At 41.1% G+C, this 13,574-nt stretch overlaps 1 pseudogene; it reads right to left on the bottom strand.

Moving 5' to 3' along the window:
• Positions 1-4,139: 4,139 nt before the first annotated feature.
• Positions 4,140-5,645, bottom strand: LOC101002800 (annotated as a pseudogene).
• Positions 5,646-13,574: the final 7,929 nt, after the last annotated feature.

Raw genomic sequence — 13,574 nt, 5'->3', positions numbered from 1 at the left:
ACATTAAAAGAAAAAAAAGGTTCATCTTTTGATTCAGCAGGTTGGAAACAATCTTTTTGTAGAATCTGCGAAAGGACATTTGGGAGTCAACTGAAGTCTATAGTGAAAACCAGAGTATCTCACAAAAAAAAAAAAAAAAAAAAAAGAGAGAGAGAAAGAAGCTATTTGTGAAAATGCTTTGCGACACGCGGGTTCATCTCACAGAGTTAAATGTCTCTGTTAATTCAGCAGGTTAGAAACTTTTTTTTTTCTTTAAAGAACTTCCACAGGGTTATTTGGGAGCCCATTGAAGCCTATAGGGAAAAACTGAATATCCCGCGATGAAAACTAAACACAAGCTATCTGTGAAAACGCTTTGCGATGTGTGGATTCATCTCAGAGTTAAACCTTTCTTTTGATTCAGCTGGTTAGAAGCACACTTTCTGTAGAATCTGCGCAGGAACATTTGGGAGCCCATTTTGAGGCCTATAGTGAAAAACCAATATCCTGCGATAAAAACTAAAATGAAGTTATATGTGAAAACTCTTTGTGATATGAAAATTAATCTCACAGAGTTTAACCTTTCTTTTGATTTAGCAGGTTGGAAGCACGTTTTTTGTAGAATCTGCGCAGGGTTATTTGGGAGCCCATTGAGACCTATAGTGAAAAACCGAATAATCCGTTATAAAAACTAGAAAGAAGCTATATGTGAAAATGCTTTGCGATGTGTGGATTCATCTCACAGAGTTAAACCTTTCTTTTGATTCAGCAGATTGGAAACACTCTTTTTGTAGAATCTCTGCAGGGACATTTGGGAGCCCATTAAGACATATAGTGAAAAAACCAATATCCTGCGATAAAAAAACAGAAAGAAATGAACTTTGAAAATGCTATGTGATGTGTAGATTCCTGAAGAGTTAAGCCTTTCTTTTGTTTCAGTAGGTTGAAAACACTCTGTAGAATCTGTGCAGGGACATTTGGGAGCCCACTGAGGCCTGTAGTAAAAAAACGAATATCCTGCGATAAAAACTAAACACAAGCTATCTGCGAAAACAATTTGTGATATGTGGATTCATCCCACAGAGATAAACCTTTCTTTTGTTTCAGTAAATTGGAAAGACTTTTTTTGTGGACTTTGCGAAGGTATGTTTGGGAGGCCATTGAGGCCTATAATGAAAAACCAAATATCCCGTGATAAAAACTAGAAAGAAGCTATCTGTGAAAACACTTGTGATATGTATACTCATCTCACAGAGTTAAACCTTTCTTTTGATTCAGCAGGTTGGAAACAAACTTTCTGTAGAATCTGCACAGTGACATTTGAGAGCCATTGAGGCCTATAGTGAAAAACTGATATTCCACAATAAAAACTAGAAAGAAACTATCTGTGAAAATGCTGTAAGATGTGTGGATTCATCTCACAGAGTTAAACCTTTCTTTTGATTCAGCAGGTTGGAAACAGTTTTACTGCAGAATCTGTGCAGGGTTATTTGGGAGCCCATTGAGAACTATAGTGAAAAACAGAATAACCTGTGATAAAAACTAAACATTGTTGTGGGGAGTCAGGGACCCCAAACGGAGGGACCGGCTGAAGCCGTGGCAGAAGAACATAAATCGTGAAGATTTCATGAACATTTATTAGTTCCCCAAATTAATACTTTTATAATTTCTTATACCTGTCTTTACTGTAATCTCTGAACATAAATTATGACGATTTCATGGACACTTATCACTTCTCCAATGAGTATCCTTGTGATTTCCTATGTCTGTGTGTATTTAATCTCTTAATCCCATCATCTTCTTTGTAAGCTGAGGAGGATGAATGTCGTCTCAGGACCCTGTGATTTTATCAACTGAACAAATTGTTTGTAGAGCATGTGTGTTTGAACAATATGAAATCTGGGCATCTTAAAAAAAGAACAGGATAACAGCGATGTTCAGGGAACAAGAGAGGTAATCTTGAACTGGCCAGCAGTGAGCCGGATGGAACAGAGCTATATTCCTCCTCTTTCATAAGCAAATAGGAGAAATATCGCTGAATTCTTTTTCTCAGCAAAGAACATCCCTGAGAAAGAGAATGTGCCCTGAAGGTAGGCCTATATATGACCCCTTTTTAAGGTGTCCCGTCTTTTGTGGTCAAAGCCAAAGGGATGAAATAAGCACCAGTCTCCTACAGTGCTCCCAGGCTTATCAGGTGAACAAAAATTCCCACCTAATAAATTGTGGTCAGATAGGTTATCTGCTCTCAAACCCTGTTTCCTGATAAGATGTTATCAATGATAATGCGTGCCAGAAACTTCATTAGCAATTTTAATTTCACCTCATCCGGTGGTCCTGTGAGCTCACTCTGCCTCCATTTGCTTTGTTATATTTTATTACCTTGTGAAGTATGTGATCTCTGTGACCCACACCCTATTTGTGCACTCCCTCCCCTTTTGAAAATTGCCAATAAAAACTTGCTGGCTCGGGGAACATCATGGATCCTGCTGACATGTGATGTCTCCCCCAGACACCCAGCTTTAAATTTCTCTCTCTTGTGCTCTTTCCCTTTATTTTTCAACCCAGCTGAGACACTTAGGAAATAGAAAAGAACCCACGTTAAACATCGGGAGAGGGTTCTCCCAATAAAACACAAGCTATCTGTGAAAAAGCTTTGCAATGTGTGGATTCAGCTTACAGAGATAAACCTTTGTTTCAGCAAGTTGGAAACACTTCCTTTGTAGAATCTGTGAAGGTACCTTAGTGAGCCCATTGAGGCCTATATTGAAAAACCAAATATCCCATGATAAAAACTGGAAAGAACCTATCTGTGAAAACCCTTTGTCAAGTGTGGATTCACCTTGCAGAGTTAAACCTTTCTTTTGATTCCACATGTTGGAAACACATTTTTTGTATAACCTGCAAAGGGACATTTGGGAGCCCATTGTTGCGTCTAGTTAAAAACAATTATCCTGCCATAAAAACAAGAAAGAAGTTATCTGTGAAAAAGCTTTGCAACGTGTGGACTCATCTCACAGAGATAAACTTTTGTTTCAGTAAATTGGACACTTTTTTTTTTGTACAATCTGCACAAGGTTATTTGGGAGCCCATTGAGGCATATAGTGAAAAAACAAATATCCCACAATAAAAACTAGAAAGAAGCTATCTGTGAAAACGCTTTGCAAAGTGTGGATTCATCTCACAGAGTTAAACCTTTCTTTTGATTCAGCAGGTTGGAAAAACTTTCTTTGTAGAATCTGCACAGGGATATTTGGGAGCCCATTGAGGCCTATAGTGAAACATCAATATCCCGCAATAAAAACTAGATAAAAGCTCTCTGTGAAAATGCTTTGCGATGTCCTGATTCAACTCAGACAGTGAAACCTTTCATTTAATTTAGAAGGCTGTAAACAGTCTGTTTTGTTTTGTTTTTGTAGAATCTGCATGCACAGGGTTATTTGGTAGCCACTGAGACCTATAGTGAAAAACTGATATCCTACAATGAAAACTGGAAAAGAGCTTTCAGTAAAAATGCTTTATGATGTGTAGGTTAATCTAACAATTAAACATTATTTTATTATTATTCAAAAAGTTGTAAACACTTTTTTTGTAGAATCTGCACTGGGTTATTTCAGAGCCCATTGAAGCCTATAGTGAAAAACCGAATATCCTGCAATAAAAACTAGAAAGAATCTATATGTGAAAATGCTTTGTAATGTGTGGATTCATCTCATAGAGTTAAAGCTTTCTTTTGATTCAGCAGTTTGGGAAAACTCTTTCTGTAGAATTTGCACAGGGACATTTGGGAGCCCACTGAGACCCTTAGTGAAATACCAATGTCCTGCGATAAAAACTAGAAAGAAGCTGTCTGCGAAAACACTTTGCAATGTTTGAATTCACCTCACAGAATTAAAACTTTGTTTGGATTCATCAGGTTGGATATGCTCTTTCTGTAGAATCTGAGTAGAGATATTTGGGAGCCCATTGAGGCCCACAGTGAAAAATAATATCCTTTGATAAAAACTAGAAAGAAGTTATCTGAGAAAATGCTTTGCAATGTGTAGATTCATCTCACTGAGTTAAACCTTTCTTTTGATTCAGCAGGTTGGAAAGACTTTTTTTTTCCCCCATAGTAACTTGTTTTTATCTTTTTATATGAGAAAGGGTGTTCTTAGTATTTTCACCTTATGGCTGTGTGTTTGTTTTCATGTTTTCCAACCATAGATCCTGTTCCTAATAATATAAGCCATCACTGATAACTTTAGCAAGTTCAGACATAATTTTTACCTGAGACATGTGGTTGCCTCTTTGATCTCCTCCAGGATGTTCTTTCACATAACATGGTTTCTGAGTTACAATCAAAATCTTAAGTCTTGGTCATCAATTTCATAATCTGAATCATTATCAGACCAATCAGTTAATGTGTTTTTTTCATCCTATTTGTTCAATATCTTCATCAAACAACAAATCAAGTTCTTCTTGTTATGTTTCTTCTGAAGAACATAGCTGATTTAATGATCCTTCAGGCACAGAGACTGATTCCCTCAATTTCACTGGGGCTGGCTGATGTCTCTTTTTTACTTCTATCCCAGGTTCTGAGTCCTAATGAGGCAAACCGGCAGACAACCCTCTAGACGTTGTTTGAAGAATACTTGTTTCAGTATTTTTCTTTGGGTTCAATGGGCTTCCAATTCTTGGAGAATTGCGGGCAGACTCTGAATGTGAGCAAAAGGCTCAGCCTGGTACAAACTCTGGACAATCAATCAGTTGAGAGAAATCTGTTTGTGGCACATTGCAAGGAGGAAGGCCTGGAATTGGCCACTTTTCTGGTTCTATCTTTTTTCTCATTCACAATTTCTACTTCTATGCCATCCTTCAGTGCCTCTAAGAGATGAGATGAGGTTTGTAGTGAGAGCCTGAACACGTTGAAAACCAGCAATCAGGGAAATAGGCAAGAAACCTTGTTCATCCATCTTTCCTCAAAGAAAGTAGTCTCGTTCAAAATTTTCTACATTGAAGTAATTTTCAATTTGACACTTCATGTACTCTTTAACCAATGCTTCTTCCACAGGATACACCCATACACCTGTACCATCATCACAGTAATACATCATACTGGTATTAAGTTTTGTTTGAAATGGTTGATCATTCCTTTCACCATGTTCTTGATAACCAAATAAATAAAGTTCAATCGAGGATTTCCTCTGCCTCCTCCTCTTCCCCATCCTCAGTCTCTTCCTGGGCCTGTAAAGGAACCTCGGATATTACCACCCTCACTTCTCACATTGGAAACTTCATCTTGATCATCTCTTTTTTCTCTATCTCGCCTCTAACGTCATGTATCGTTTCTTCTATTGTTATGTGTTGATTTACTTACTTCAGGTTGACAGGATTCAGGTCTTTCTTGACTCTCTGGTCTTACATCATCTGAGTGGTACCCACTTGTGCTTATTAGCTGTCTTTTGTTGATTACTTGACTGAGCCTCAACCTCACTGACATTTTCACCAGGACCATTTAATTTTGTTTTCTGGTTTTGTTTGCTCTTTTACTTCTCTTTTCAACCTTCTCCTTTTTCTTTTCTATTTTGTGGCTTTTTATTTCCTTGGCTGAGGACGCTCTGACATCCAGTGTTCACTAATTCACTTGGTGTTGGCCAATTCTCCATAACGTTGAAATCACTAGCCTTGTTGAATTTGTCTTAAGTTTTCCTGCTTTTATAATTTTGAGGGAACCGAACTCTGACTCCAGGGTTTCCAGCGCTGGCGGCGGCGGACCTGTCCTGGCTGGGGACAGGCGCTGGGTAGCCTTTTTGTTCCAGGGATTTTCCTTCCGCGGCAGCGGCGGCAGCTGCCACTTCTCCTTAGGGTCAGCTGCTGCCTGCTCCCGGGCGTCCTCGGCCAACGGATCCGCAGCAACGGCGGCAATAGCTACTGCGGCGACCGCGGTGACGGTTCCCGGCTGAAGGGGCCCCGGGCCCATGCGCCTTGTGCGCCAGATGCAGAGCCAGGGGCCTCACGAGGACAGCCTCCTGGGGTACGCTGCGTGCCGGCACCACGTCAGACGACGGCTCTCCCCGCGCCCCCGCGCTGGTGGTGGCCGCAGCCTTCTCCTCCCTCGGTGGCTCTTTGCCCTCACGTTCCGCCCAGGGCTGATGCTTGGCCTGCCGGTTCGCCTTGGACAACAGCGACTGGCTCTCAGCAGTCACCGCTGGCGAATCCTCCCGAGAATGAGCTGCGGGCACCTGGGCGTGAGCAGATATCGGGTCCCTCTGCCCCAGGTGCCCCAGTTGGGGTGGCCCCGAGGCCAGGGAGCCCGACTGCCCGTCTCTCCGCCGGGGCACCGACCGGCTCCGGCTGGTGGCAGAGAACCCAACAGAGACAGCCACCGTTGCCGCCGCCGCCAGCCTAGGCCGCTCAGCGTCCGACCTGCCACCCTTCCCCGCACTGAATCGAGCGCCAATCGCTCGCCTGCCCCGTCCTCTCCAAAGCGCACACCCCGAGGGAGACACCACGCGCCGGGAGCCGCGACCTCTCACCTGGCGCGGGCAGCAGCTGAGAGGTAGCACGCAGGGGCCCAGGACCTTTACCGGAGTCAGAGAGGCGGGAGCACGCAGAACACGTAACTGGCCGCCGGGGCGTGGACTCCGAGGAAGGGCGGCCTCAGAGGACGAGAAGGAGCCTCCCTGAGGAGGTTGATATGGCTACTCACTGGTTCCTGCCCTCACCTGGCCTCCCGCGGGAGTTGACGGATTCGCCCGCCCAGGTGCCCACCGGCCCGCCTGGCGGAGGGCCTGCCCCATCCCAGCGGCCCTCCTAGGGCGAGGAAGGACAAAGGGGATGACTCCCGACTCCAGGGCAGAGGCCACACCCACTGCGGGCTCAGGGGCGGGGCATATACCAGGCCTCTGTGGCTGGCTGAGGGCTCCTGCCCTGCCCCCAGGGCAACAGCAGCCAAGGGCCTGGGCAGCCCACACACATGACACCTGGAGAACCAGTCCCTCAATTTGCCTTTAGGCCCTAAAGCCAGGTTTCACCTAGGCTAAGGGAGGGGGACACGGAGTCGACTTTGTCCTGGGCCAGGCGGACCAGCCTCCCCACACCCCACCACACCACCACCACACCCCATCCCCCACCGCCCCACCCCACCCCAACCCCCATGCCTCCCCCACTCTCCCTCCCTCCCACCCCCTCGCCCCTCCCACCCCCCACCCTGTCACCCTCCCCCTCCCTCACTCTCCACCCTCCTCCCTCCCCTCCCACACCACACCCCCATCCCCACCACCCCTCCCCTGCCTCACCACCCCCACCCCCTTGACCCCCCAAAACACTCTTTAATCTGCACAGGATCACCTGGCCTACGTACCAGTGAAAACAACATCCCATGAGCAAACTAGAAAAGAAATTATCTAAGTGGAAAATTCCTTTGTACAGTGGGATCTGCTTCACAGATAAACCTTCCTTTGTTTAAATTAAAACACTGTTTTTTATGGAATATGGGAAGACTGTAGTCCCATAGTAAAACCGAATATCCCTTGATAAAACTGGAAAGAATCTATCTGTGAAAAAGTTTTGTGATGTGTGGATTCAACTCACAGAGTTCAACTTTATTTTGATTCAGCTAGTTGGAAACACTCTTTCTGTAGAACGTGTGCAGGGGTGTTTGGGAGCCCATTGAGGCCTATAGGGAAAAACTGAATATCCCACGATAAAACGATAAAGAAGCTATCTGTTGTGTGATGTGTGGATTCATCTCACAAAGCTTGGCAAAACTTTCTGTAGAATCTGTTCAAGGACACGGGAGCCCGCTAGTCCTATGGTGAAAACAACAGACATCCCACGATAAAAACTAGAAAGAAGGCATCTGTGAAAACACTTTGTAATGTATGGACTCATCTCACAGACTTAAATCGTTCTTTTGATTCAGCAGGTTGGAAAGACCCTTTCTGTAGACGCTGCATAGGGATATTGAGAGCCAATTGAGGCCTATAGTGAAAAACCAAATATCCCACTATAAAAACTAGAAAGAAGCTATGGTGAAAATGCTTTGCAATGTGTGGATTCATCTCACAGAGTTAACCTTATCTTTCCATTCAGCAGGTTGGAAGCACTCTTTTGGTAGAATCTGCACAAGGACATTTGGGAGCCCATTGGGTCCTACGGTGAAAACAGATATTCCATGATAAACACTAGAAAGAAGCTATCTGTGAAAAAGCTGTGCAATGTGTGGACTCATCGCAGAGAGTTAAACCTTTCTTTTGATTCAGCAGGCTGAAAACACTCTTTCTGTAGAATCTGCACACAGACATTATGGAGGCCATTGAGGCCTGTATTAAAACCTGATATCTCATGATAAAAACGAGAAAGAAGCTATCTGTGTAAATTCTGTGAGATGTGTGGATTCATCTCACAGAGTTAAACCTATATTTTGATTTACCAGGTTGGAAACATCCTTTCTGTAGAATCTGTGCGAGGACATTTGTGAGCCCATTAGAGTCTTAGGAGGAAAGCAGATATCCCTAATAAAACTAGAAAGAAGCTATCTGTGAAAAACGCTTTTGCAATGTCTGGATTAATCTCTACAGAGTTAAACCCCTTCTTTGGTCCAACAGGTTGAAAAACCTTCTGTAGAATCTGTGCAGGGACATTGGAAGCCCATAGAGGCCTATAGTGAAAATCCGATATCCTGCAATAAAAAGGAGAAAGAAATTATCAGTGAAAACGCTATGCGGCAATGCATGGATTCATCTCACAGATTTAATCCTTTCTTTTGATTAAGCAGGTTAGAAACACTCTTTCTGTAGACTCTGCACAGGGATATTTTGAAGTACTTTGAGGCCTGTAAAGAAAAAACAACATCCTACGAGAAAAATTTAATCAGGGTGTCTGTGAAAATGCTTTGCAGTGTGTGGAATCATCTCACAGAATTCAACCTTTCTGTTGATTCAGCAGGTTGGAACCACTCTTTAGAATCTGCACAGTGACATTTGGGAGTCAACAGAGGCCTATAGTGAAAAACGGATATCTCAGGATAAAAATGAGAAAGAAGTTATAAATGAAAATACTTTGTGATGTGTGGATACATATCAAAGAGCTAAACCTTTCTTTTGATTCAGAAGGTTGGAAACACTCTTTGTGTACAATCTGTGCAGGGACATTCGGCAGCCCATTGAGTCGTATAGTGAAAACAGATATCCCATGATAAAAACTAGAAAGAAGCTATTTGTAAAAAAAGCTTAATAATGTGTGGATTCATCTCACAGAGTCAAAACTTTCATTTGGTTCAGCAGTTTGGAAACACTCTTTCTGTAGAATCTTATTAGGGATCGCTTAGAGCCCATTGAAGCCTATTATGTAAAATTGATGTCCCACAATAACAACTACAAGTATACTATCTGTTTAAAAGCTTTGCAATGTGTGGATTCAGCTCACAGAATTAAACCTTTCTTTTGATTCAGCAGGTTGCAAAGACTCTTTTTATAGAATAAACGAAGGGACATTTGGGAGCTTACTGAAGCATATAGCAAAAAACTGAATATCCCATGATAAAACTGGAAAGAGTCTATCTCTGAAAATGCTTTGTAATGTGTGGATTCACCTCACAGAGTTAAAACCTTCTTTTGATTCAACAGGTTGGATACGCTTTTTGTAGAATCTGCAAAAGGACATTTTGGAGACCATTGATGTCTATAGTGAAAAACGAAATATCCCATGATAAAAATTAGAAAGCTATCTGTGAAAGCACTTTTTGATTTGTGGATAAATCAAACAGACTTAAACCTTTCTTTTGATTCAGAAAGTTGGAAATACTCTTTTTGTAGAATCTGCACAGTCACGTTTGGGAGCCCATTGAGGCCTATATTGAGAAACCAAATATTTCACCATCAAAACTAGAAAGAAGCTATCTGTGAATACCCTTTGTGCTGTGTGGATTCATCTCACAGAGTTAAAACTTTCTTTTGATTCAGCAAGTTTGAAACACATTTTTTGTATAATTTGCAAAGGAAAATTTGGGAGCCCATTGTGGCCTACGGTGAAAAACTGAATATCCCGCCATAAAAATTAGAAAGAAGCTATCTGTAGAAAAGCTTTCCAATGTGCTAATTAATCAAACAATGTTAAAATTTCTTTTTGATTCAGCAGGTTTGAAACATTCTTTTTGTAGAATCCTTGCTGAGACAATGGGACCTCATTGAGGCATGTTGTGGAAAGCCAAATATCCCGTGATTAAAAACTAGAAAGAAGCTGTTTGTGAAAACGCTTGGTGATGGGTGGATTCATTTCACAGAATTAAACCATTCTTTTGATTCAGCAAGTTGGAAACACTCTTTGTGTATAATCTGCCAAAGGACATTTGGGAGTCCATTGAGGCCTATAGTTAAAACTGAATATTCCGTGACCAAAACTAGAAAGAAGCTATCTGTGAATACACCTTAAGATGTGTGTATCCATCTCACAGAGTTAAAAATTTATTTTGATTCAGGAGGTTGGAAACAGTCTCATGTAGAATCTGTGAATGGTCATTTTGGAGCCTTTCAGGTCTATAGTGAATAACTGAATATCCCACGATAAATACTAGAAAAAAATCTAATGGTGAGAGCACTTTGTGATATGTGGGTTTATCTCATAGAGTTAAACCTTTCTTTTGATTCAGAAGTTGGAAATACTCTTTTTGAAGAATCTGTGAAGGGTCATTTTGGAACTCATTGAGGCCTACAGTCAAAAACTGACTGTCCCATGATTAAAAACAAGAAAGTAGCTATTTGAGAAAATGTTTTCCAATGTGTGGATAAATCAAACAGAATTAAATATTTTTTTTTTATTTAGCAGGTTGGAAACACTCTTTTTGTAGAATCTGTGCAGTGACATTTTGGAGTCCATTGAGGCCTGTAGTAAAAAACTGGTATCCTGCAGTAAAAACTAGAAAGAAGCTATCTGTGAAAATTCTTTGCAATGTGTGGAAAAATTCTTTGCAAAAATTCTTTGCATCTTAGACAGTTAAATATTTCTTTTGATTCAGCAGATTGGAAACACTTTTATGGAGAATCTGTGCAGGGACATTTGGGAGTCTAGAGAGGCCTATAGTGAAAAAACAAATATCCCGTGATAAAAACTACAAAGAAGCTATTTGTGAAGACATTTTGGGATGTGTGGGTTCATCTCACAGATTTAAACCTTTCTTTTCATTCAGCAGATGGAAAACACTTTTTTTGTAGTATCTGCAAAGTGACATTTAGGTGCTCATTGAGACTGCCTGTAGTGGAAATTCAAATATCCGACAATAAAAACTAGAAAGAGGCTATCTGTGAAAACGTTTTGCAATGTGTGGATTCATCTCACAGAGTTAAATTTTTTTTTTTTTTTTTTTTTTTGGTTCAGCTGATTGGAACCACTCTTTTTGTACAATCTGTGCAGGGACATTTGGGAGCCCAGAGAGGCCTATAGTAAAACACGGAATATCCCATGATAGAAACTAGAAAGCAGCTATTTATGAAAATGCTTGGGGATGTGTGGATTCATCTCACAGAGTTAAACCTTTCTTTTGATTTAGTGGGTGGAAAACACTGTTTTTGTAGAATCTGCAAAAGGACATTTGGGAGCCCTTTGATGCCTATAGTGAAAAACTGAATATACCACTATAAAAACTAGAAAGAAGCTATCATAAAACAATTTGCAATGCATGGATTCACTTCACAAGTTAAACCCGTCTTTTGATTCAGCAGGTTGGGAACACTCTTTTTGTAGAGGCTTCCAATGGACATTTGGGAGCCTACTGAGCCCTATAATTAAAAACCGAATATTCTACAATAAATACTTGAAAGAAGGCATCTATGAAAACACTTTGATATGTGTGGATTCATCTCACAGAGATAAACTTTTTTTTTTTCTTTTTAATTCAGCCGGTTACGTTCCTCTTCCTTCCATTGATGACACTTTCTAGAACGCAAATGGAAATTTGGGAGACCACTGAGGCTTATGGTGAAAAACCAAATATCCCACAATAAAAATTGCCAGTTAGGGATATATTTATGCTGGAGACCATTTGAGCAAACGTCCATCACAAAGGACAGAAAACCAAACGCTGCATTTTCTCACTCATATGTGAGAATTGAACAGTGAGAATACTTGGACACAGGGTGGGGAACATCACACACTGGGGCCTGTTGTGGGGTGGGAGGAGGGGAGAGGGATAGAAATAGGACATATACCTAATGTAAATGATGAGTTAATAGGTGAAGCACACCAACATGGCACATGTATGCATATGTAACAAACCTGCACATTGTGCACACGTACCCTAGAACTCAAAGCATAGTAATAAAACAACCTCCCCCCAAAAAAAGAAAATGATTTGTGTCATGTGGACTCATCTCACAGAGTTAAACCTTTTTTTTAGATTCAGTGGTTTGGAAACACTCTTTTTGTAGAATCCGTGAAAGATCATTCTGGAGCCCTTTTAGAGTACAGTAAAAAAAAAAAAAAAAAAAAAAAAAAAAAATCCTCAATATTTCACAACAAAAACTAGAAAGAAGCCATCTGTGAAAACACTTTGCAATGTGTGGATTCATCTCACTGAGTTAAACCTTTATTTTGATTCAGAAGGTTAGAAACACTCTTCGTAGAATCTGCAAAGGGACATTTGGGAGCCCATTGAGATTGTTCATGTAAAACTGAATATCTTGTGATAAAACTAAAAATTATCCATCTGTGAAAATGCTTTGCTACATGCGGATTCCTTTTACAGAGTTAAATCTTTCTTTTTATTCCAAAGGTTGGAAACCCTCTTTTTGTAGAATCCATGAAGGATCATTTGGGTGCCCATTGAGGCCTATATTGAAGAAGCGAATATCCCTCGCCTAAAAACCAGAAGGAAGCTATCTGTGAAAATGCTTTGTGATACGTGGATTCTTCTCACAGAGTTAGACCTTTCTTTTGATTCAGCAGGTTGAAAACACAGGTTGGATTTGTGTTCCTGACCAAATCTCATGTCAAATTGGAGGAAGTTCTTGATGAGAGGAGACTGGATCTTGGGGGCAAACTTACTCTTTGCTGTTCTTATGATAGTGACTGAATTATCATGAGATCCCATGCATGGTTTAAAGATGTGTTGCACTTCTCACTTTGCATTCTCTCTTTCCTGCCACCATGTGAAGTAGGTCTTTGCTTTCCCTTCAACTGCAGCCGTGATTGTAAATTTCCTGAGTCTTCTCAGTTATGCTTCCCATTAAGTCTGTGGAATTGGGAGTCAATTATCCCCCTTTTCTTTGTAAACTAGCCAGTCTCAGGTAGTTCTTTATAGGACTAGATACTATTCAAGGTACTATACAAGTATTTTGTATCTAGATACTCTACAAGATGACCATCCACAAGGCACACAGTTATCTGATTCATCAAGATCAATGTGAAGGAAATAAACTTAAGGCAGCTAAAGAGAAGAATACAAGGGGAACCCCTTCAGGGTAACAGTGGACCTCTTACAGAAATCTCACAAGTCAGAAGAGGTTGTAGGCATATTTTCAGAATCCTTAAAAATAATTTCAACCGAATATTTTTAACTTATCAAACAAGCCCCATAAGCAAAAGAGAAATACAATTCTTCTCAGACAAGCAAACACTG

The sequence above is a fragment of the Papio anubis genome, chromosome 3 (assembly GCF_008728515.1).
Source record: "Papio anubis isolate 15944 chromosome 3, Panubis1.0, whole genome shotgun sequence".
NCBI classification, from domain to species: Eukaryota; Metazoa; Chordata; class Mammalia; order Primates; family Cercopithecidae; genus Papio; species Papio anubis.
The sequence above is the reverse complement of the archived record's forward strand: the minus strand, read 5'-3'. Positions and strand labels throughout refer to the sequence as shown.